The following is a 22,005-nucleotide window of genomic DNA, read 5'->3' as shown; positions in this document are numbered from 1 at the left end:
TTGAGTAGTCAATCAGACACATCAGCTTCCTCAATGACAACTCGATCAGGAAGTAACAATAAACGGGTTAGGAATCATGATTATCATCCCTATAAGCGCTACAGGACTCGGTTCCGTGAGAAGGACTATGATGCGAACAAGGTAATTAATCTAAGCCAACATACACTATCGGACCTTGATTGTTCATTATTGTATAAGGGTTTATCATTTTCCCCATCCTCTGGTCCGGATATTTTTTCCATAGTGAAAGATTTACATGTCTTTGCATGTTCCTTGTTATTTAAACGTTTTTTCTTTAATAATGATACACATAAACTTTTTCCTACAGAAGATGAACAGACTGCGCTAAGAATTTTGGAGGAGTTGTCTGAGGAGCATACCACAATTGAAGGAGGTAAGATACCTCCTTCGATTAGGCCACGTTCTAGACGGTTTCCCCCACTGTCCAATTGCGGTCCAATAGACCTATTTGTTAAAGTGGTGTCTAAAGAACTATCGGCGATGCCACGTTTTATCCGCAATGATAATTTGAATAGGGAAGAGCGTGCTAGGCTTAAACATCTACGTGGTCTCTCTGATGTGGTGATCAAACCGGCGGACAAGGGGGGTAACATAGTGATATGGCCGAATTCTATGTATGAAAAGGAGGCATTTCGCCAGTTATTGAATAACACTTGTTATAAAAAACTCACGTTTAACCCCTTGTCCGCCTTTGATACCCAACTCAGAGGGATCATATCTAGAGCCATTGAGGCAGAAATTATCACGAGGGAGTTGGGATCGGCCTTAGTGGTTAATGAGCCTACAGTAGCGACGTTTTATTTGCTCCCTAAAATCCATAAGGATATACAATGTCCACCAGGTAGGCCGATAGTTTCAGGCCGGGGCAACTATCTTGAACATGTAGGCCGGTGGATTGACTCAGTATTACAACCATTTGTGGAGGTTTTGCCATCTTTTCTTAAAGATACTAACCAGTTATTGAGGAAGGTTGATGGGCTTTCTCTGGATAGAGATGCGATACTGGTGACGGCTGACGTAGAGTCACTGTATACTAGTATCCGACATGCCGATGGTTTAAGAGCAGTGGAATTTTTTCTAGGTACTTCTAGTTTGCCGACGGGTCTTAATGATTCATTTTAGAGATTCTGGAATTTGCGTTAACGCACAATTTTTTCACTTTTAAGGGGTCCTTTTTCCTGCAGACCCAGGGGACAGCCATGGGAGCGGCCTATGCGCCCTCTTATGCGAATCTGTTCCTGGGCCTGTGGGAGAGGGACCTCTTCCAGTCGGATCTGCACGCATCTGTGGACCGCGTCCTGTCTTGGACGCGGTACATAGATGACGTGTTTTTGATCTGGCAGGGTTCTGAATGTTTATTGGAGCAATTTTTTCAGCAGTTGAATGATAACGCATTGAACATCAGGCTTACCTTTGTTCACGATGTGAACAAGATTGAATTTTTGGATGTTACTTTGAGGAGGGATGGCAGAGATATGATCCAGACAAATATTTTTAGAAAGCCAACCTCCACGAATTCTCTGTTGCATGCCTCCTCCTCTCATCCTAACTATATGATTAGTGCAGTGCCGATAGGACAATTCCTTCGTCTAAGGCGTATTTGTTCGACTGATTCTGACTATGAACAACAGGCTGATGATCTAATACAGCGTTTTAGAGAAAGGGGCTATAGCCATAGATCTATTAAAAAAGCGTATAATCGTGCAAAACATAGTACACGTAATGCCTTATTGTATAAGAACGAGGACATTACATCTAAATTGGATCAATTAAGATTTATAACTACTTTTCATTCTCAATCGGATAGAGTAAGTAAGATCTTGGAGAAGTCTTGGCCTATTCTGTTAACTGATCCCATAATAGCCAAGATATTATCAAACAAACCAAGAATAGCGTATAGAAGGGCGAAAAACCTACGAGGGCATTTAATCAAAAGTCATTATGAGACTAATCCACCATTGACATTTTTGCGTGGTGGTGCCCAACGGTATGGGTGTTTCTCGTGTGGTCAATGTGTGGCTTGTGTTAACATTGATCGAAGCGAGACCTTCACGGATTCATCTGGCTCTAAAGTGTACAAAATCAAAAAGAGGATTACCTGCCTATCAAAATATGTGATATATTATGCCACCTGCCCGTGCTCCCTGATCTATGTAGGATTGACCACACGCCAGTTAAAGGTCAGGGTCAGGGAGCACGTCTTAGGTATACAGGCTGCGGCAGGTGAAAATGATATATCAGTGCTTAAGACTATACCTAGGCACTTTAAATTATACCACCAGTGTGATGGTAGGACCCTCAGAGTTAGAGGGATTGATTTATTGGATCCCGGTATCAGGGGAGGTAGAGTTTCACAACGCTTGGCTCAAATTGAGGCAAGATGGATATGGACCCTAAATACGGTCCAGCCTAATGGGCTTAATGAATCCTTGAATTTTACATCGTTTCTATGATCACCTCCTGGCTGTACTGTTAAGTGCATTGAATTGCTTCCACGTGTACGTGGTTGTTTTTAATTTGTGTTTTTATTGATGTTTTACTTATCATTTTTTCAAATACATCTTTACTTTAGGCCACGTATTTAATATTCACTCCAGCATTGGGTCATGTATTGGAGAACATTCTTAGCTGAATTTGAAGTCTGGACATTTGTCCAATACAGTATGGGACATCTATACCATCATATCAAGACTATACATCGTGGAGTCATATCGGGTGAACCATTGGATCTTAAGTTGTTTATCTGTGTGGACACGACTATTTATCATGCATTACTCACTGTGCGATATCTACAATCCATGGAACAATTCGTCTTATGTGCTATTCAATGTGTTATGAACGAATGAGTTTGGATATATATATCATATGATAATCTGTATATGGTCTGTGGTATTACCGGTGTTAATGTCTATAGTACCTAAGGTATACTCATGCTGTAATGCGTGAGATGTCTGTGTCCAAATTTGTATATCAGGACTTTCCACGATGTTATTGGATAATATGTTCTAGACTTCATATTAATATGTAATGGTGTTTCTCATGTTCTATGCTATTAATTGTGCCCATGGTATGTGATTATTCTATTTTTCTATTTTTTCATTCATTTTTTTATGTTTTGTTCTATTCTTTTGTATTGAATCCATGTACGGCCAAATGGGGAGGATGATTGACCTGTACGCATGCGCGTTGTGGCCTGGGGCCGCGACGCGGCTTCCGGCGTCTCCTCCGGTATGTTGCCATGGCGACCTTGAGGCCGGGTACGTGCTGGTGACGCCGGCGCCGCGTCGCGTCCCTGGTTTCCATAACGACGGATGCGTCATTTCCGGTTGACGCCTCCTCATTTCCGGTCACGGCCCTTTTTTAGCGTCCTGGCTCTGCTGTTTGTTACGCCCCCTGACGAAGGACGAGCTTCCGAAACGCGCGTCGGGGTACACGCATGGTCTCCCCTGAGACTCCTCTCTCACCATCATTCATTTTGGTAATAATTACCTTTTTTTTTGCTGCCTTTATTTTTGAACATGGTAGCAATCGTCACCACACAATGGTTATAGAGGGTGAGGGTGTGAGAGATTTTCTCTCAAACGTTTTTTGTATTTCCCTGCTAAGGCTTTTTTACAATTTATGTAATGATCATAATGAGGATGTTACATCACCATTTGGTGTTATATGCTGATGGTATCCTTTAGCCGTCATTATAGCGGCCTTTTTGACAATATGTTCTTGTTACATTATTGCCCTATTTAGCGTTTATGTATATACACATATATGTTTTGCTTATATTCATCTATTTACTTTATATAGATATGTGTATATATTATATTATTAGGACTGGTTGACCTATGAATCAGTTAGAGGGAATAGAGTGCCCCTATGGTATATACGATTTGGTGAGGAGAGCTTTATGTCCTTATTGGACTGTATTATCTGTATGCTCTAGGGAGGCCTGCGGTATTTTCCATGGTGCGTGGATTTAATCTGTGCGCTTAGCACTGTTTTGTTCAGGATCTGTTTGTATGTCCCAATAAAGATATATATTTTTCTATATCGGATCTGTGGTCGTTTCTGAGTGGTTTCCACTCCCCCCCTTTTTCATAGTTGCTAGTAGCGACTGATCTATATTTAGGTCCAACACTTCAGTGGAGGCATCTAGGTGTAATTTATTATGCCAGGAATATGTCCTCCTGTCTGAGTGTGTTTATGAGTATTTTATTTTATTTTAGGTCATTTGTAGAACGGAGGGGACGTGTAGGGCGATAGACAGAGATGAGAGAGGAGATATAAGGCGGTGCAGAACAGTGGAGAGCTTTGTGGGTGAGAGAGATGAGTTTATACTGGACCCTGTAGCGAATAGGTAGCCAGTGTAATGACTGGCACAAGATGGAGGCATCGGTGAAGCGGCTGGACAGAAATATGACCCTGGCTGCCGCATTCAAGATGGATTGGAGAGGAGAAAGTTTGGTAAGAGGGAGACCGATCAGAAGAGAGTTGCAGTAGTCCAGACGAGAATGAATAAGAGCGACAGTAAGAGTATTATCAGTTTCAAAGGTGAGAAAAGGTCGGATTCTGGAGATGTTTTTAAGATGCAGGTGACAAGAGCGACTGAGTGATCGGATGAACGGAGTAAAGGAAAGTTCAGTGTCGAATATGACCCCAAGACAACGGGCATGCTGCTTGGGAGTTATGGTTGAACCCTCCAGGGTTATTTCGATGTTAGGTAGAGTGAGGTTAGTAGAGGGGAGAAACACAAGAAGTTCAGTTTTAGAGAGATTTAGTTTCAGATAGAGGGAGGACATGATGCTAGAGACAGCAGACAGACAATCCTTGGTATTTTGAATTAGGGTAGGGGTGATGTCAGGGGAAGAAGTGTATAATTGGGTGTCATCAGCATAGAGATGATACTGGAACCCAAATCTGCTGATTGTTTGTCCAATAGGGGCAGTGTATAAAGAGAAGAGGAGGGGGCCTAGGACTGAGCCCTGCGGGACCCCGATAGTAAGGGGACGAGAAGAGGAAGAGGAGCCGGAAAAAAATACAGTGAAGGAGCGGTCAGAGAGGTAGGAGGAGAACCAGGAGAGGGCTGTGTCCTTGAGGCCTATAGAGCGGAGCATAGTGAGGAGGAGCTGGTGATCCACAGTGTCAAATGCGGCAGAGAGATCCAGGAGAATCAGCAGGGAGCAATGACCTTTCGATTTAGCTGTTATTAAATCATAATCATAATCATGATGACTTGAAATACAGTCAGCTTTGGCAATTTTTGTTGGTCTCTCAGGAGACTTAATCCATTGTATGCAAATGACTGTCTTAGCTCCTCCCAGTGTGGAAGAGAAGCCTTGCTTCCCAAAGCAATGGGTTGGTGTTTGTTGCCTGGAGCAGAAGAAGAGAGTGAGGCGATCAACCTGTAATTGCCAAAAATTACATCTTAACTGAGCCCTTAGAATGCCGAAGCCCAGGATGCCTGGAAGCAGTGTGGGAGGGCTAGTGAGGATTTGGAACTCACCATAGCTTAAACAAGCTCTGCTTTGGAAGCTGGAAGGCCTTGGTCACAACAGTGCTTTCAACTTTGCGCAGTGGCCATATCTTAGCCCATGAGGTTTAATTGAGGCGTGATTATTGCTAATTGAAAACTTTTCCCAATACCCCGCCTTGTTGACTTGAAATACAGTCAGCTTTGGCAATTTTTGTTGGTCTTTCAGGAGACTTAATCCATGGTATGCAAATGACAGTCTTAGCTTCTCCCAGTGTGGAAAAAAAGCCTTGCTTCTCACAGCAATGGATTGATGTTTGTTTCTTGGAGCACAAGGCGAGAGTGAGGCAATCTGCCTGTAATTGCCAAAAATTACATCTTAACTGAGCCCTTAGAATGTGGAAGCCAAGGATGCCTGGAAGCAGTGTGGAGGGCTAGTGGTGATTTGGAACTCACCATGGCTTAAAAAGTTCTGCCTTGGAAGCGGGAAGCCCTTTGTCACTTCTGTTCTTTCATCTTTGCGCTGTGGCAATATCGTAGCCCATGAGGTTTAACCGAGGCGTGATTATTGCTAATTGAAAACTTTTCCCAATAGCCCGCCAAGATGACTTGAAATACAGTCAGCTTTGGCAATTTTTGTTGGTCTCTCAGGAGACTTAATCCATTGTATGCAAATAACAGAGTCTTAGCTCCTCCCAGCATGGAAGAAAAGCCTTGCTTCTCACAGCAATGGATTGATGTTTGTTGCCTGGAGTAGAAGGAGAGAGTAAGGCAATCTGCCTGTAATTGCCAAAAATTTCATCTCAACTGAGCCCTTAGAATGTGGAAGCTCAGGATGCCTGGAAGCAGTGTGGGAGAGCTAGTGAGAATTTGTAACTCACCGTAGCTTAAACAAGCTCTGCTTTGGAAGCAGGAAGGCATTGGTCACAACAGTTCTTTCAACTTTGCGCAGTGGCAATATCGTAGCCTATGAGGTTTAACCGAGGCGTGATTATTGCTAATTGAAAACATTTCCCAATACCCCGCCCCATGATGACTTGAAATACAGTCAGCTTTGGCAATTTTTGTTGGTCTCTCAGGAGACTTAATCTATGGTATGCAAATGACAGTCTTAGGTTCTCGCAGTGTGGAAGAAAAGCCTTGCTTCTCACAGCAATGGATTTATGTTTGTTTCTTGGAGCAGAAGGCGAGAGTGAGGCAATCTGCCTGTAATTGCCAAAAATTGTTTTTCCTGAGCCCTTATCATGTGGAAGCCCAGGATGCCTGGAAGCAGCGTGGGAGGGCTAGTGGTGATTTGGAACTCAACATGGCTTAAACAAGTTCTGCCTTGGAAGTGGGAAGCCCTTGATCACCTCAGTTGGTTCATCTTTGCGCAGTGGCATTATCGTAGCCCAATGAGGTTTAACTGAGGCATGATTATTGGTAATTGAAAACTTTTCCCTGTACCCTGCCATGATGACTTGAAATACAGTCAGCTTTGGCAATTTTTGTTGGTCTCTCAGGAGACTTAATCCATGGTATGCAAATGACAGTCTTAGCTTCTACCAGTGTGGAAGAAAAGCCTTGCTTCTCACAGCAATGGATTGATGTTTGTTTCTTGGAGCAGAAGGCGAGAGTGAGGCAATCTGCCTGTAATTGCCAAAAATTGCATCTTTCCTGAGCCCTCAGAATGTGGAAGCCCAGGATGCCTGGAAGCAGTGTGGGAGGGCTAGTGAGAATTTGTACCTCACCGTAGCTTAAACAAGCTGTGCTTTGGAAGCAGGAAGGCAATGGTCACAACAGTTCTTTCATCTTTGCGCAGGCGCAATATCGTTGCCCATGAGGTTCAATCGAGGCGTGATTATTGTTAATTGAAAACTTTTCCTAATATCCTGCCATGATGATTTTAAATACAGTCAGCTTTGGCAATTTTTGTTGGTCTCGCAGGAGACTTAATCTATGGTATGCAAATGACAGTCTTAGGTCCTCGCAGTGTGGAAGAAAAGCCTTGCTTCTCACAGCAATGGATTGATGTTTGTTTCTTGGAGCAGAAGGCGAGAGTGAGGCAATTTGCCTGTAATTGCCAAAAATTACATCTTAACTGAACCCTTAGAATGTGGAAGCCAAGGATGCCTGGAAGCAGCGTGGAGGGCTAGTGGTGATTTGGAACTCACTATGGCTTAAAAAGTTCTGCCTTGGAAGCGGGAAGCCCTTGGTCACTTCTGTTCTTTCATCTTTGCGCTGTGGCAATATCATTGCCCATGAGGTTTAACCAAGGCGAGATAATTGCTAATTGAAAACTTTTCCCAATACCCCACCATAATGACTTGGAATACAGTCAGCTTTGGCAATTTTTGTTGGTCTCTCAGGAGACTTAATCCATGGTATGCAAATGACAGTCTTAGCTCCTGCCAGCCTGGAAGAAAAGCCTTGCTTCTCACATCAGTGAATTGATGTTTGTTTCCTGGAGCAGAAGGAGAGAGTGAAGCAATCTGCCTGTAATTGCCAAAAATTGTTTTTCCTGAGCCCTTAGCATGTGGAAGCCCAGGATGCCTGGAAGCAGCGTGGGAGGGCTAGTGGTGATTTGGAACTCAACATGGCTTAAACAAGTTCTGCCTTGGAGGTGGGAAGCCCTTGATCACCTCAGTTGGTTCATCTTTGCGCAGTGGCATTATCGTAGCCCAATGAGGTTTAACTGAGGCGTGATTATTGGTAATTGAAAACTTTTCCCTGTACCCTGCCATGATGACTTGAAATACAGTCAGCTTTGGCAATTTTTGTTGGTCTCTCAGGAGACTTAATCCATTGTATGCAAATGACTGTCTTAGCTCCTCCCAGTGTGGAAGAGAAGCATTGCTTCAAAAAGCAATGGGTTGGTGTTTGTTGCCAGGAGCAGAGGAAGAGAGTGAGGCGATCTACCTGTAATTGCCAAAAATTACATCTTAACTGAGCCCTTAGAATGCGGAAGCCCAGGATGCCTGGAAGCAGTGAGGGAGGGCTAGTGAGGATTTGGAACTCACCATAGCTTAAACAAGCTCTGCTTTGGAAGCTGGAAGGCCTTGGTCACAACAGTTCTTTCAACTTTGCGCAGTGGCAATATTGTAGCCCATGAGGTTTAACCGAGGCGTGATTATTGCTAATTGAAAACTTTTCCCAGTACCCCGCCATGATTACTTGAATTACAGTCAGCTTTGGCAATTTTTGTTGGTCTTTCAGGAGACTTAATCCTTGGTATGCAAATGACAGTCTTAGCTTCTCCCAGTGTGGAAAAAAAGCCTTGCTTCTCACAGCAATGGATTGATGTTTGTTTCTTGAAGCAGAAGGCGAGAATGAAGCAATCTGCCTGTAATTGCCAAAAATTATATCTTTTCTGAGCCCTCAGAATGTGGAAGCCCAGGATGTCTGGAAGCAGCGTGGAGGACTAGTGGTGATTTGGAACTCACCATGGCTTAAACAAGTTCTGCCTTGGAAGCGGGAAGCCCTTGGTCACTTATGTTCCTTCATCTTTGCGCTGTGGCAATATCGTAGCCCATGAGGTTTAACCGAGGCGTGATTATTGCTAATTGAAAACTTTTCCCAATACCCCGCCATGATGACTTGAAATACAGTCAGCTTTGGCAATTTTTGTTGGTCTCTTAGGAGACTTAATCCATGGTATGCAAATGACAGTCTTAGATTCTCCCAATGTGGAAGAAAAGCCTTGTGTCTCACAGCAATGGATTGATGTTTGTTTCTTGGAACAGAAGGCGAGAGTGAGGCAATCTGCCTGTAATTGCCAAAAATTACATCTTTCCTGAACCCTCAGAATGTGGAAGCCCAGGATTCCTGGAAGCAGTGTGGGAGGGCTAGTGAGAATTTGTAACTCACCGTAGCTTAAACAAGCTCTGCTTTGGAAGCAGGAAGGCATTGGTCACAACTAGAGTTGAGCGACTTTTGGTTTTTTAGGGTCGCGTTTTGTTTTGTGAAACCCGACTTTTCCAAAAGTCTGGTCGAGCAAGATCGTCCGATTATAGGGAAAAGTCGGGGTCATCACGAAACCCAATGTAAGTCAATGGGGAAGAAAAGTCGGCAGTGAGAGGAGGACAGGAAACACACCTACAGTGCGCATTTGAATGCCAAAAGCATCAATTCTTCTTACTTAAGCTTGTCAACCTTAATTAACTTCATAATACAAGTTGCGCACTGAAAAATGGGGGTTATTTGGCTAAAGTTGTTGTTGGGGAGGGCTGGCTGCAGGTTTTCATGTGACCTGGGCGAAAGAGCGCCCCTTTAACACATACCACAACTCATCATGCTCCGATACGGCAGATAAATAGCGGTATAGTACAATGAAAAATACCTCACTTTTTACATCTCATGACGAGGCCCATCTATTTCTCCATACAGAATTATTGGTCCCATATAATGTTTGAAACAGTATATGATGAGCTCCACATAATGCTACAGTATATGTTGGTCCCCATGGATGAAGCTCCACTGTCTTATGGGCCCAAATAATGCTCCAAACATAATGGGCCCCATTTCTAATGCTCTAGTGTATAATGGGCCCTGTAAATGCTGCTCCAGTGTCTGATGTCCACCTTTGGAATGTTCCAGTGTATGGTGGGCCCCATCTATCATTCTCCAGAGTATAGTGCTCCCCAAAAATTGCTGTCCCAACATTGAAAACAATCAAATAAGTCTCCTCGCTAGGGAATCCCTGTACTTGTCTGGACAGGTGCTGTAGCTTGCTTAACAGCTCGCCAGCCGTTCTCACGCCCAGTATGGATTGCACGTGATTGCACAAAGGTTAGAAAGGGTACCGTATCCCTGGATAACATGTATGGATAGCGTACACATTCAAAATATATGTCTCAGGAGGCAGGCTCAGACGGTGTTAGGCCCAGTATGGATTGCACGTGATTGCACAAAGGTTAGAAAGGGTACCGTATCCCTGGATAACATGTATGGATAGCGTACACATTCAAAATATATGTCTCAGGAGGCAGGCTCAGACGGTGTCAGGCCCAGTATGGATTGCACGTGATTGCACAAAGGTTAGAAAGGGTACCGTATCCCTGGATAACATGTATGGATAGCGTACACATTCAAAATATATGTCTCATGAGGCAGGCTCAGACGGTGTCAGGCACAGTATGGATTGCACGTGATTGCACAAAGGTTAGAAAGGGTACCGTATCCCCGGATAACATGTATGGTTAGCGTACATATTCAAAATATATGTCTCAGGAGGCAGGCTCAGACGGTGTCAGGCACAGTATGGATTTGACGGCCCAGATTACACAGCGGAGGAGCAGGGAGAGGTAAAGATTGCAAATGCTGGGGCCCTGCCCAAGCAAGGGGGGCCCACTCGTGGGCGTCGGTACTGGCACTGGGCCCCTCATAGTACAGCGGTGTGTCTGACGGCGGGTGTGCACCACCACCGTCAGAGACACTTGATTGCACTATGAGGGACCCTGTGCCAGTGCCCGTGCCCAAGAGTCGGCCTACCCACCTGTCTAGGGCAACGGCACTCGCATGGTGTCGTGCGGTAGGTGGTGACCCTGGCCATGGGGGGGGAGGCAGCACAGTTAGGGAGTTTTAGAAAGTGGCATATGTTGATGTTGGACATTCAGCTGATGCAAAAGGCGAAATAGGTGAAGTACCAGGAAGAGGTGGACCAAAGCAAGCCATTTTTCTGTCACCCTATGTGTCATCAGGGGAAGGTGGGACAAAATCCTTGGAAACCCATGCGTGGTTCATTTTAATGAAGGTTAGATCATCCACATTTTGGGTTGACAGACGGGTCCTTTTTTCTGTCAGGATTGATCCAGCTGCACTGAAGACTCTTTCCGATAGCACACTTGCAGCTGGGCAAGCGAGCTCCTGTAAGGCATATTGGGCCAATTCAGGCCAGGTGTCCAGTTTAGGGGCCCAATAGTCAAAGGGGAATGACCTGTGTGGGAGAACATCGATATGGGAGGAAAAGTAGTTTGTAACCATAGTTGACAACTGCTGTCTCCTGTCACTTTCCATCGATGCAGTATTACCAGTTGTGTGAGCGGTATTTGAAAAATCAGTCCACAACATTGTCATGAAACCCCTGTCTCCAACGCCACTTCTGCTGTGTGCACCACGAACACCTCTGCCAAGCTGCCCCCGGCCCGTACGGCTCGTGTGAGAACCATCACCGCTGCTGTGTGCTGGGAATGCCTCAAGCAACCGATTTACCAGAGTTGCTTGTTTATTAGCCAATATTAGGTCAAGGTTCTCCTGTGGCATGATGTTTTGTAATTTGCCTTTATAGCGTGGATCCAGGATGCTGGCCAACCAGTAGTCGTCATCGTTCATCATTTTGGCAATGCGGGGGTCCCTTTTTAGGATCCGCAAGGCATAATCTGACATGTGGGCCAATGTTCCCGGTGTCAATGATGCACTGCGAGTGCTGGGTGGAGGAGCACTTTCTGGCAAATCCACATTCCTCCAGTCACGCACAAACCCTGTACCAGACCTTGCCACGCCAACATTTTCACTTGCCCCACGAGATGCATCCTCCTCCCCTAAGTAATCATCCCCATCATCCTCCTCCTCCTCCTCTTCTTCCTCCACCTCGTCCAGGAGAGGTCCCTGAGCAGACAATGGCTGAATGTCATCAAGGATTCCCTCCTCCTCTTCCTCCTCATCAACATTGGCTGCAGACGCCTGCTCCTTAAGGTGCGTCAAAGTTTGCATGAGCAGACGCATAAGTGGGATGCTCATGCTTAGGATGGCGTCGTCTGCGCTTACCAGCCGTGTGCATTCCTCAAAACACTGAAGGACTTTACAAAGGTCTTTCAGCTTCGACCACTGCACGCCTGTCAACTCCATGTCTGCTCTCAAAGTGCCTGGCCGTGTATCCTCCCACAAATGCATTATGGCCTGCCTTTGCTCGCACAGCCGCTCCACCATGTGCAGGGTGGAGTTCCACCTTGTTGCAATGTCGATAATGAGGCGGTGGTTGGGAAGGTGGAGCAATCGCTGCAGCTTCTGCATACGACCGGAGTGTACAGGCGACCGGCGGATGTGCGCGCACAGTCTTTGCACCTTCTGGAGCAGGGCTGTTAACTCCGGATAATTTTTGAGGAAGCACTGCACCACCAGGTTCAAGGTGTGAGCCAAGCAAGGTATGTGGCTGAGTTTTGAAAGGGCTATGGCTGCCACAAAATTACGGCCGTTATCACTAACTACCTTGCCTGCCTCAAGATGTACACTGCCCAGCCATGACTCAGTTTGTCGCTTCAAGTACTCGGCCAGCACCTCGGCGGTGTGTCTGTCGCCCAAACACATCATCTGCAACACAGCCTGCTGACGCTTTCCACTAGCTGCTCGATAGGGGGACACATCGTGTGCAACAGTGGCAGCTGCAGATGGAGTGCTCGTACGACTGCGCTCTGTGGACGAGCTTTTGCTTCTGGAGGAGGAGGAGGAGGAGGAGGGTCGAACGCCTACAGCCAACTGTTTCCTATACCGTGGGCTAGACAGCACTGTCCCACCACTGCTGTCCCCTGTGGACCCTGCATCCACCACATTAACCCAGTGCGCAGTGATGGACACGTAACGGCCCTGGCCATGCCGACTGGACCATGCATCAGTTGTGAGGTGCACCTTTCCGCTCACTGACTGCTTGAGTGCATGGACAATGCGGTCTTTCACATGATGGTGGAGGGCTGGGATGGCTTTGCGAGAGAAGAAGTGGCGACTGGGTAGATCATAGCGTGGTACTGCATAGGCCATGAGTTCGCGGAAAGCTGTGCTTTCCACCAACCGAAAGGGCATCATCTCAAACGAGATTAGTTTGGCAATGTGGGCGTTCAAACCCAGTGTACGCGGATGAGAGACTGAGTACTTTCTTGACCTACTCATAGTGTCTGGGAGGGTGAGCTGGACTTGAGAGCTGCATATGGTGGAAGTAGCGGTGGACAGGGTGGACTGAGAGAGGGTTGATGATGGTGATGGAGTTGGTGTTCTTTCTGATGGCCTAGAATCAGTCTTTCGTTGATATAACAGTGGGATTCCCTGACTGCTGTGGTCTTGCAACGACACCTCAACATTTGCTGCTGTGCTAACCGGTGGGCTTACAGTGGGGGAAACAATGTAGCGTTGCTGACTACCTTCGTTGTGATCAGTTGCACATGTGGCACTTGAGGTTTGGTGTTGTGTCCACGCTTGCAAGTGCATGCTGGTTAAATGTCTAAGCATGCAACTGGTATTCAAATTTTTCAGATTTTTCCCTCGGCTAAAGGTCTTTGCGCACTTCTTACAGATAACCTTGGCCTGATCATGAGGATTTTGTTCAAAAAAGTGCCACACTGCACTCTTCCTACTTTGGCAGACATTTTGCGGCCTAGCACGCTGTGATCTTTTGACCCTCTGGACAAGCTGTCCAGCAACTCTTTTGATGTTTGGAACCTGTCTTTGGAGTGCTCCGGGCCTGCCAGATAACAGCTGTTGCGATGTCGATGTCTGCTGTGGATGCTCCTCATCTGAGATATTGGAAGCAGCACCCTCTTCCCCCAATGGATGCCAATCTGGGTCAACAACTGGGTCATCCATCACCTCCTCTTCTATGTCATGTGCACCTTTCTCTGTGTCACCGTGTATGGTGGTATAGTGTGCGGGAAGGGGCACCTGAGTCTCATCAGGGTCAAAATCTGGCTCTGTACACTGCGAGGACAATGTAGTGCTCTGAGTGAATGTACCAGCAGAATCATCCATCAGCGGCTGTGCATCAGTGCACTCCATGTCAGATTCATCTTGGCCTGGGTAATTCACCATTTCACTTGATAATCCAGGCATGGTATGTGAAAACAGCTCCATGGAGTAATCAGTAGTATGGCCTGCGTCATCCTTCAATCTTGGTTGGGGTGAAGGACACAAGGAAAGGTGTGGTTCATGAACATGAGCCTCCAATGACGACTCAGTGCTTTAACTTTTTACAACTGAAGAAGAGGTGGCGATAGAGCTGGAGGCTGAGTCAGCAATGTAAGACAAAACTTTTTCCTGATGCTCTGCCTTTAAAAGCGGTTTGCCAACTCCTAGAAAAGTAAGCGTTCGAGGCCTTATGTAGCCAGACGATGACGAAGGGTCAGCACCTCCTGCATTGGGTCCTATTTTGCTCTTGCCACTACCATCAGATCCACCACCAACACCATCATTACCATCTGCCAACCCCCGCCCAATTCCACGGCCTCTTCCACCAGCCTTCCTCATTTTTGGTAGAAATGTAGACAAAATCCAACAAACTATATAGTAATGTAAAACAAGGTACAAGGTGTCTATAGGACAGGGGAGATTTAGAATTTCTGCACACACTTGTGGACAGTGGACACTTTTGGATTGTGTGAGGCCCACTGATATCTGAGCGCTATGTGACAGGCTCGATGTCACAGCTGCCTGTGACCAAAGTGACGAGAGGATAATGGAGATTTTGAATCTCTGCGCACACTTTTGGACACTGGACACTTGTGGATTGTGTGAGGCCCACTGATATCTGAGCGCTATGTGACACGCTCGATGGCACAGCTGCCTGTGACCAAAGTGACGAGAGGATAATGTAGATTTTGAATCTCTGCGCACACTTTTGGACACTGGACACTTGTGGATTGTGTGAGGCCCACTGATATCTGAGCGCTATGTGACACGCTCGATGGCACAGCTGCCTGTGACCAAAGTGACGAGAGGATAATGGAGATTTTGAATCTCTGTGCGCACTTTTGGACACTGGACACTTGTTGACTGTGTGAGGCCCACTGATATCTGAGCCCTATGTGACAGGCTCGATGGCACAGCTGCCTGTGACCAAAGTGACGAGAGGATAATGGAGATTTTGAATCTCTGCGCACACTTTTGGACACTGGACACTTGTGGATTGTGTGAGGCCCACTGATATCTGAGCGCTATGTGACACGCTCGATGGCACAGCTGCCTGTGACCAAAGTGACGAGAGGATAATGTAGATTTTGAATCTCTGCGCACACTTTTGGACACTGGACACTTGTGGATTGTGTGAGGCCCACTGATATCTGAGCGCTATGTGACACGCTCGATGGCACAGCTGCCTGTGACCAAAGTGACGAGAGGATAATGTAGATTTTGAATCTCTGCGCACACTTTTGGACACTGGACACTTGTGGATTGTGTGAGGCCCACTGATATCTGAGCGCTATGTGACACGCTCGATGGCACAGCTGCCTGTGACCAAAGTGACGAGAGGATAATGGAGATTTTGAATCTCTGCGCGCACTTTTGGACACTGGACACTTGTTGACTGTGTGAGGCCCACTGATATCTGAGCGCTATGTGACAGGCTCGATGGCACAGCTGCCTGTGACCAAAGTGACGAGAGGATAATGGAGATTTTGAATCTCTGCGCACACTTTTGGACACTGGACACTTGTGGATTGTGTGAGGCCCACTGATATCTGAGCGCTATGTGACAGGCTCGATGGCACAGCTGTGACCAAAGTGACGAGAGGATAATGGAGATTTTGAATATCTGCGCACACTTTTGGACACTGGACACTTGTGGATTGTGTGAGGCCCACTGATATCTGAGCGCTATGTGACACGCTCGATGGCACAGCTGCCTGTGACCAAAGTGACGAGAGGATAATGGAGATTTTGAATCTCTGCGCACACTTTTGGACACTGGACACTTGTGGATTGTGTGAGGCCCACTGATATCTGAGCGCTATGTGACAGGCTCGATGGCACAGCTGCCTGTGACCAAAGTGACGAGAGGATAATGGAGATTTTGAATCTCTGCGCACACTTTTGGACACTGGACACTTGTGGATTGTGTGAGGCCCACTGATATCTGAGCGCTATGTGACACGCTCGATGGCACAGCTGCCTGTGACCAAAGTGACGAGAGGATAATGTAGATTTTGAATCTCTGCGCACACTTTTGGACACTGGACACTTGTGGATTGTGTGAGGCCCACTGATATCTGAGCGCTATGTGACACGCTCGATGGCACAGCTGCCTGTGACCAAAGTGACGAGAGGATAATGGAGATTTTGAATCTCTGCGCACACTTTTGGACACTGGACACTTGTGGATTGTGTGAGGCCCACTGATATCTGAGCGCTATGTGACACACTCGATGGCACAGCTGCCTGTGACCAAAGTGACGGGAGGATAATGGAGATTTTGAATCTCTGCGCACACTTTTGGACACTGGACACTTGTGGATTGTGTGAGGCCCACTGATATCTGAGCGCTATGTGACACGCTCGATGGCACAGCTGCCTGTGACCAAAGTGACAAGAGGATAATGGAGATTTTGAGTCTCTGCGCACACTTTTGAACACTGGACACTTGTGGATTGAGTGAGGCCCACTGATATCTGAGCGCTATGTGACAGGCTCGATGGCACAGCTGTGACCAAAGTGACGAGAGGATAATGGAGATTTTGAATCTCTGCGCACACTTTTGGACATTGGACACTTGTGGATTGTGTGAGGCCCACTGATATCTGAGCGCTATGTGACAGGCTCGATGGCACAGCTGCCTGTGACAAAAGTGACGAGAGGATAATGGAGATTTTGAATCTCTGCACACACTTTTGGACACTGGACACTTGTGGATTGTGTGAGGCCCACTGATATCTGAGCGCTATGTGACAGGCTCGATGGCACAGCTGTGACCAAAGTGACGAGAGGATAATGGAGATTTTGAATCTCTGCGCACACTTTTGGACACTGGACACTTGTGGATTGTGTGAGGCCCACTTATATCTGAGCGCTATGTGACACGCTCGATGGCACAGCTGCCTGTGACCAAAGTGACGAGAGGATAATGGAGATTTTGAATCTCTGCGCACACTTTTGGACACTGGACACTTGTGGATTGTGTGAGGCCCACTGATATCTGAGCGCTATGTGACAGGCTCGATGGCACAGCTGCCTGTGACCAAAGTGACGAGAGGATAATGGAGATTTTGAATCTCTGCGCACACTTTTGGACACTGGACACTTGTGGATTGTGTGAGGCCCACTGATATCTGAGCGCTATGTGACACGCTCGATGGCACAGCTGCCTGTGACCAAAGTGACGAGAGGATAATGGAGATTTTGAATCTCTGCGCACACTTTTGGACACTGGACACTTGTGGATTGTGTGAGGCCCACTGATATCTGAGCGCTATGTGACACGCTCGATGGCACAGCTGCCTGTGACCAAAGTGACGAGAGGATAATGGAGATTTTGAATCTCTGCGCACACTTTTGGACACTGGACACTTGTGAATTGTGTGAGGCCCACTGATATCTGAGCGCTATGTGACAGGCTCGATGGCACAGCTGTGACAAAAGTGACTAGAGGATAAGGGAGATTGGATTGCTTTTAAAAAAGCAGTTTGCAGAGCAGTGGGTAAACAGCAATGCCAGCGTGTCAGGAAGCCTTAAAAGGCAGCCCAACAACCAACACCACTGATACACACCACAATATAGCCTCCCCTTGCACTGCACACACAGTGACTTGTGTGTTGTGCAGGCCAAATCGCTAGCAGCAGAAGCAGTTTTTTTGTCTTCTTCCCTGCCTAACGCTCTCCCTACAGAATCAGCAGCAACCTCTCCCTATACTAAGATCGGCAGAAGTAAGATGGCGGTCGGCGTGCACGCCCTTTTATACCCCCTGTGACGCCCACCAAAGCAAGCCAATCACTTGCATGCCCTTCTGAAAGATGGTGGTGACCCGTGCCTAGGTCATCACGTTGCCCACAGTGTCCGTGGATCCTGATTGGCTGAAAAAGAGCGCAAAACAAACTTTTGAAACGCGACTTTGGCGCGTAAGTCGCCGACCTCGTGGCCGACCTCATCCTAGGGTCGGGTTTCGTTTCATGAAACCCGACTTTGCCAAAAGTCGGCCACTTTTGAATTTTTTCGACCCATTTCGCTCAACTCTAGTCACAACAGTTCTTTCAACTTTGCGCAGTGGCAATATTGTAGCCCATGAGATTTAACCGAGGCGTGATTATTGCTAATTGAAAACTTTTCCCAATACCCCGCCATGATAACTTGAAATACAGTCAGCTTTGACAATTTTTGTTGGTCTCTCAGGAGACTTAATCCAGTGTATGCAAATAACAGAGTCTTAGCTCCTCCCAGCATGGAAGAAAAGCCTTGCTTCTCACAGCAATGGATTGATGTTTGTTGCCTGGAGCAGAAGGAGAGATTAGGGCAATCTGCCTGTAATTGCCAAAAATTTCATCTTAACTGAGCCCTTAGAATGTGGAAGCTCAGGATGCCTGGAAGCAGTGTGGGAGGGCTAGTGAGAATTTGTAACTCACCGTAGCTTAAACAATCTCTGCTTTGGAAGCAGGAAGGCATTGGTCACAACAGTTCTTTCAACTTTGCGCAGTGGCAAACTCGTAGCCTATGAGATTTAACCGAGGCGTGATTATTGCTAATTGAAAACTTATTCCAATACCCCGCCATGATGATTTGAAATACAGTCAGCTTTGGCAATTTTTTTTGGTCTCTCAGGAGATTTAATCAGTGGTAAGCAAATGACTGTTTTTGGTCCTCACAGTGTGGAAGAAAAGCCTTGCTTCTCACAGCAATGGTTTGATGTTTGTTTCTTGGAGCAGAAGGCGAGAGTGAGGCAATCTGCCTGTAATTGCCAAAAATTACATCTTAACTGAACCCTTAGAATGTGTAAGCCAAGGATGCCTGGAAGCAGCGTGGAGAGCTAGTGAGGATTTGGAACTCACCATAGCTTAAACAAGCTCTGCTTTGGAAGCGGGAAGGCCTTGGTCACAACAGTTCTTTCAACTTTGCGCAGTGGCAATATCGTAGCCCATGAGGTTTAACCGAGGCGTGATTATTGCTAATTGAAAACTTTTCCCAATACCCCGCCATGATGACTTGAATTACAGTCAGCTTTGGCAATTTTTGTTGGTCTCTCAGGAGACTTAATCCATGGTATGCAAATGACAGTCTTAGCTTCTCCCAGCATGGAAGAAAAGCCTGGCTTCTCACAGCAATGAATTGATGTTTGTTGCCTGGAGCAGAAGGAGAGAGTGAGGCAATCTGCCTGTAATTGCCAAAAATTTCATCTTAACTGAGCCCTTAGAATGTGGAAGCTCAGGATGCCTGGTAACAGTGTGGGAGGGCTAGTGAGAATTTGTAACTCACCGTAGCTTAAACAAGCTCTGCTTTGGAAGCTGGAAGCCCTTGATCACCTCAGTTGGTTCATCTTTGCGCAATGGCATTATTGTAGCCCAATGAGGTTTAACTGAGCCGTGATTATTGGTAATTGAAAACTTTTCCCAATACCCCGCCAAGATGACTTGAAATACAGTCAGCTTTGGCAATTTTTGTTGGTCTCTCAGGAACCTTAATCCGTTGTATGCAAATGACTGTCTTAGCTCCTCCCAGTGTGGAAGAGAAGCCATTCTTCCCAAAGCAATTGGTTGGTGTTTGTTGCCTGGAGCAGAAGAAAAGAGTGAGGCAATCTACCTGTAATTGCCAAAAATTACATCTTAACTGAGCCCTTAGAATGCGGAAGCCCAGGATGCCTGGAAGCAGTGTGGGAGGGCTAGTGAGGATTTGGAACTCACCATAGCTTAAACAAGCTCTGCTTTGGAAGCGGGAAGGCCTTGGTCACAACAGTTCTTTCAATTTTTCGCATTGGCAATATTGTAGCCCATGATGTTTAACCGAGGCGTGATTATTGCTAATTGAGAACTTTTCCCAGTACCCCGCCATGATCACTTGAATTACAGTCAGCTTTGGCAATTTTTGTTGGTCTCTCAGGAGACTTAATCCATGGTATGCAAATGATAGTCTTAGCTTCTCCCAGTGTGGAAGAAAAGCCTTGCTTCTCACAGCAATGGATTGATGTTTGTTTCTTGGAGCAGAAGGCGAGAATGAGGCAATCTGCCTGTAATTGCCAAAAATTACATCTTTCCTGAGCCCTCAGAATGTGGAAGCCCAGGATGTCTGGAAGCAGCGTGGAGGGCAAGTGGTGATTTGGAACTCACCATGGCTTAAACAAGTTCTACCTTGGAAGCGGGAAGCCCTTGGTCACTTCTGTTCCTTCATCTTTGCTCTGTGGCAATATCGTAGCCCATGAGGTTTAACCGAGGTGTGATTATTGCTAATTGAAAACTTTTCCCAATACCCCGCCATTATGACTTGAAATACACTCAGCTTTGGCAATTTTTGTTGGTCTCTCAGGAGACTTAATCCATGGTATGCAAATGACAGTCTTAGCTTCTCCCAGTGTGGAAGAAAAGCATTGCTTCTCACAGCAATGGATTGATGTTTGTTTCTTGGAGCAGAAGGCGAGAATGAGGCAATCTGCCTGTAATTGCCAAAAATTACATCTTTCCTGAGCCCTCAGAATGTGGAAGCCCAGGATGTCTGGAAGCAGCGTGGAGGGCAAGTGGTGATTTGGAACTCACCATGGCTTAAACAAGTTCTACCTTGGAAGCGGGAAGCCCTTGGTCACTTCTGTTCCTTCATCTTTGCTCTGTGGCAATATCGTAGCCCATGAGGTTTAACCGAGGTGTGATTATTGCTAATTGAAAACTTTTCCCAATACCCCGCCATGATGACTTGAAATACACTCAGCTTTGGCAATTTTTGTTGGTCTCTCAGGAGACTTAATCCATGGTATGCAAATGACAGTCTTAGCTTCTCCCAGTGTGGAAGAAAAGCCTTGCTTCTCACAGCAATGTATTGATGTTTGTTTCTTGGAGCAGAAGGCGAGAGTGAGGCAATCTGCCTGTAATTGCCAAAAATTACATCTTTCCTGAGCCCTCAGAATGTGGAAGCCCAGGATGGCAGTGTGGGAGGGCTAGTGAGAATTTGTAACTCACCGTAGCTTAAACAAGCCCTGCTTTGGAAGCAGGAAGGCATTGGTCACAACAGTTCTTTCAACTTTGCGCCGTGGCAATATCGTAGCCCATGAGGTTTAACCGAGGTGTGATTATTGCTAATTGAAAACTTTTCCCAATACCCCGCCATGATGACTTGAAATACACTCAGCTTTGGCAATTTTTGTTGGTTTCTCAGGAGACTTAATTCATGGTATGCAAATGACAGTCTTAGCTCCTGCCAGCGTGGAAGAAAAGCCTTGCTTCTCACAGCAGCGGATTGATGTTTGTTTCCTGGAGCAGAAGGAGAGAGTGAGGCAATCTGCCTGTAATTGCCAAAAATTGTTTTTCCTGAGCCCTTAGCATGTGGAAGCCCAGGATGCCTGGAAGCAGTGTGGGAGGGCTAGTGAGAATTTGTAACTCACCATAGCTTAAACAAGCTCTGCTTTGGAAGCGGGTAGGCATTGGTCACAACAGTTTTTTCAACTTTGCGCAGTGTCAATATCGTAGCCCATGAGGTTTAACCGAGGTGTGATTATTGCTAATTGAAAACTTTTCCCAATACCCCGCCATGATGACTTGAAATACAGTCAGCTTTGGCAATTTTTGTTGGTCTCTCAGGAGACTTAATCTATGGTATGCAAATGACAGTCTTAGGTCCTCCCAGTGTGGAAGAAAAGCCTTGCTTCTCACAGCAAT

The 22,005-nt window shown here is 46.3% G+C and overlaps 18 non-coding genes across 18 annotated transcripts; all 18 read left to right on the top strand.

Moving 5' to 3' along the window:
* Positions 1-5,577: 5,577 nt before the first annotated feature.
* LOC141062087 (U4 spliceosomal RNA) lies at positions 5,578-5,718 on the top strand. Its single transcript, XR_012223887.1, has one exon. It is a non-coding gene; the product is annotated as a U4 spliceosomal RNA (small nuclear RNA).
* A 281-nt stretch (positions 5,719-5,999) lies between these two features.
* On the top strand, positions 6,000-6,140 carry LOC141062811 (U4 spliceosomal RNA). The gene has a single exon (XR_012224522.1). It is a non-coding gene; the product is annotated as a U4 spliceosomal RNA (small nuclear RNA).
* Positions 6,141-6,425: 285 nt separating this feature from the next.
* On the top strand, positions 6,426-6,568 carry LOC141061388 (U4 spliceosomal RNA). Its single transcript, XR_012223254.1, has one exon. It is a non-coding gene; the product is annotated as a U4 spliceosomal RNA (small nuclear RNA).
* Positions 6,569-6,849: 281 nt separating this feature from the next.
* LOC141062427 (U4 spliceosomal RNA) lies at positions 6,850-6,991 on the top strand. The gene has a single exon (XR_012224196.1). It is a non-coding gene; the product is annotated as a U4 spliceosomal RNA (small nuclear RNA).
* Positions 6,992-7,274: 283 nt separating this feature from the next.
* On the top strand, positions 7,275-7,415 carry LOC141062420 (U4 spliceosomal RNA). The gene has a single exon (XR_012224189.1). It is a non-coding gene; the product is annotated as a U4 spliceosomal RNA (small nuclear RNA).
* Positions 7,416-7,696: 281 nt separating this feature from the next.
* LOC141062332 (U4 spliceosomal RNA) lies at positions 7,697-7,837 on the top strand. The gene has a single exon (XR_012224109.1). It is a non-coding gene; the product is annotated as a U4 spliceosomal RNA (small nuclear RNA).
* Positions 7,838-8,118: 281 nt separating this feature from the next.
* On the top strand, positions 8,119-8,260 carry LOC141062454 (U4 spliceosomal RNA). Its single transcript, XR_012224219.1, has one exon. It is a non-coding gene; the product is annotated as a U4 spliceosomal RNA (small nuclear RNA).
* Positions 8,261-8,543: 283 nt separating this feature from the next.
* On the top strand, positions 8,544-8,684 carry LOC141061950 (U4 spliceosomal RNA). The gene has a single exon (XR_012223763.1). It is a non-coding gene; the product is annotated as a U4 spliceosomal RNA (small nuclear RNA).
* Positions 8,685-8,966: 282 nt separating this feature from the next.
* LOC141062996 (U4 spliceosomal RNA) lies at positions 8,967-9,107 on the top strand. Its single transcript, XR_012224689.1, has one exon. It is a non-coding gene; the product is annotated as a U4 spliceosomal RNA (small nuclear RNA).
* Positions 9,108-18,407: 9,300 nt separating this feature from the next.
* LOC141062375 (U4 spliceosomal RNA) lies at positions 18,408-18,548 on the top strand. Its single transcript, XR_012224148.1, has one exon. It is a non-coding gene; the product is annotated as a U4 spliceosomal RNA (small nuclear RNA).
* A 285-nt stretch (positions 18,549-18,833) lies between these two features.
* Positions 18,834-18,974, top strand: LOC141062509 (U4 spliceosomal RNA). The gene has a single exon (XR_012224269.1). It is a non-coding gene; the product is annotated as a U4 spliceosomal RNA (small nuclear RNA).
* A 282-nt stretch (positions 18,975-19,256) lies between these two features.
* Positions 19,257-19,397, top strand: LOC141062385 (U4 spliceosomal RNA). The gene has a single exon (XR_012224157.1). It is a non-coding gene; the product is annotated as a U4 spliceosomal RNA (small nuclear RNA).
* A 283-nt stretch (positions 19,398-19,680) lies between these two features.
* On the top strand, positions 19,681-19,820 carry LOC141062697 (U4 spliceosomal RNA). Its single transcript, XR_012224439.1, has one exon. It is a non-coding gene; the product is annotated as a U4 spliceosomal RNA (small nuclear RNA).
* A 285-nt stretch (positions 19,821-20,105) lies between these two features.
* LOC141062686 (U4 spliceosomal RNA) lies at positions 20,106-20,246 on the top strand. Its single transcript, XR_012224429.1, has one exon. It is a non-coding gene; the product is annotated as a U4 spliceosomal RNA (small nuclear RNA).
* A 282-nt stretch (positions 20,247-20,528) lies between these two features.
* Positions 20,529-20,669, top strand: LOC141062241 (U4 spliceosomal RNA). The gene has a single exon (XR_012224027.1). It is a non-coding gene; the product is annotated as a U4 spliceosomal RNA (small nuclear RNA).
* Positions 20,670-20,951: 282 nt separating this feature from the next.
* LOC141061982 (U4 spliceosomal RNA) lies at positions 20,952-21,092 on the top strand. The gene has a single exon (XR_012223793.1). It is a non-coding gene; the product is annotated as a U4 spliceosomal RNA (small nuclear RNA).
* A 276-nt stretch (positions 21,093-21,368) lies between these two features.
* Positions 21,369-21,509, top strand: LOC141062070 (U4 spliceosomal RNA). Its single transcript, XR_012223872.1, has one exon. It is a non-coding gene; the product is annotated as a U4 spliceosomal RNA (small nuclear RNA).
* A 281-nt stretch (positions 21,510-21,790) lies between these two features.
* Positions 21,791-21,931, top strand: LOC141061254 (U4 spliceosomal RNA). Its single transcript, XR_012223132.1, has one exon. It is a non-coding gene; the product is annotated as a U4 spliceosomal RNA (small nuclear RNA).
* Positions 21,932-22,005: the final 74 nt, after the last annotated feature.

This window comes from Dendrobates tinctorius, unplaced genomic scaffold, assembly GCF_039654945.1.
Source record: "Dendrobates tinctorius isolate UK_male_01 unplaced genomic scaffold, ASM3965494v1 ptg000245l, whole genome shotgun sequence".
NCBI classification, from domain to species: domain Eukaryota; kingdom Metazoa; phylum Chordata; class Amphibia; order Anura; family Dendrobatidae; genus Dendrobates; species Dendrobates tinctorius.
Note: the sequence above shows the minus strand (reverse complement) of the source record. Positions and strands in the feature narration are given on the sequence as shown.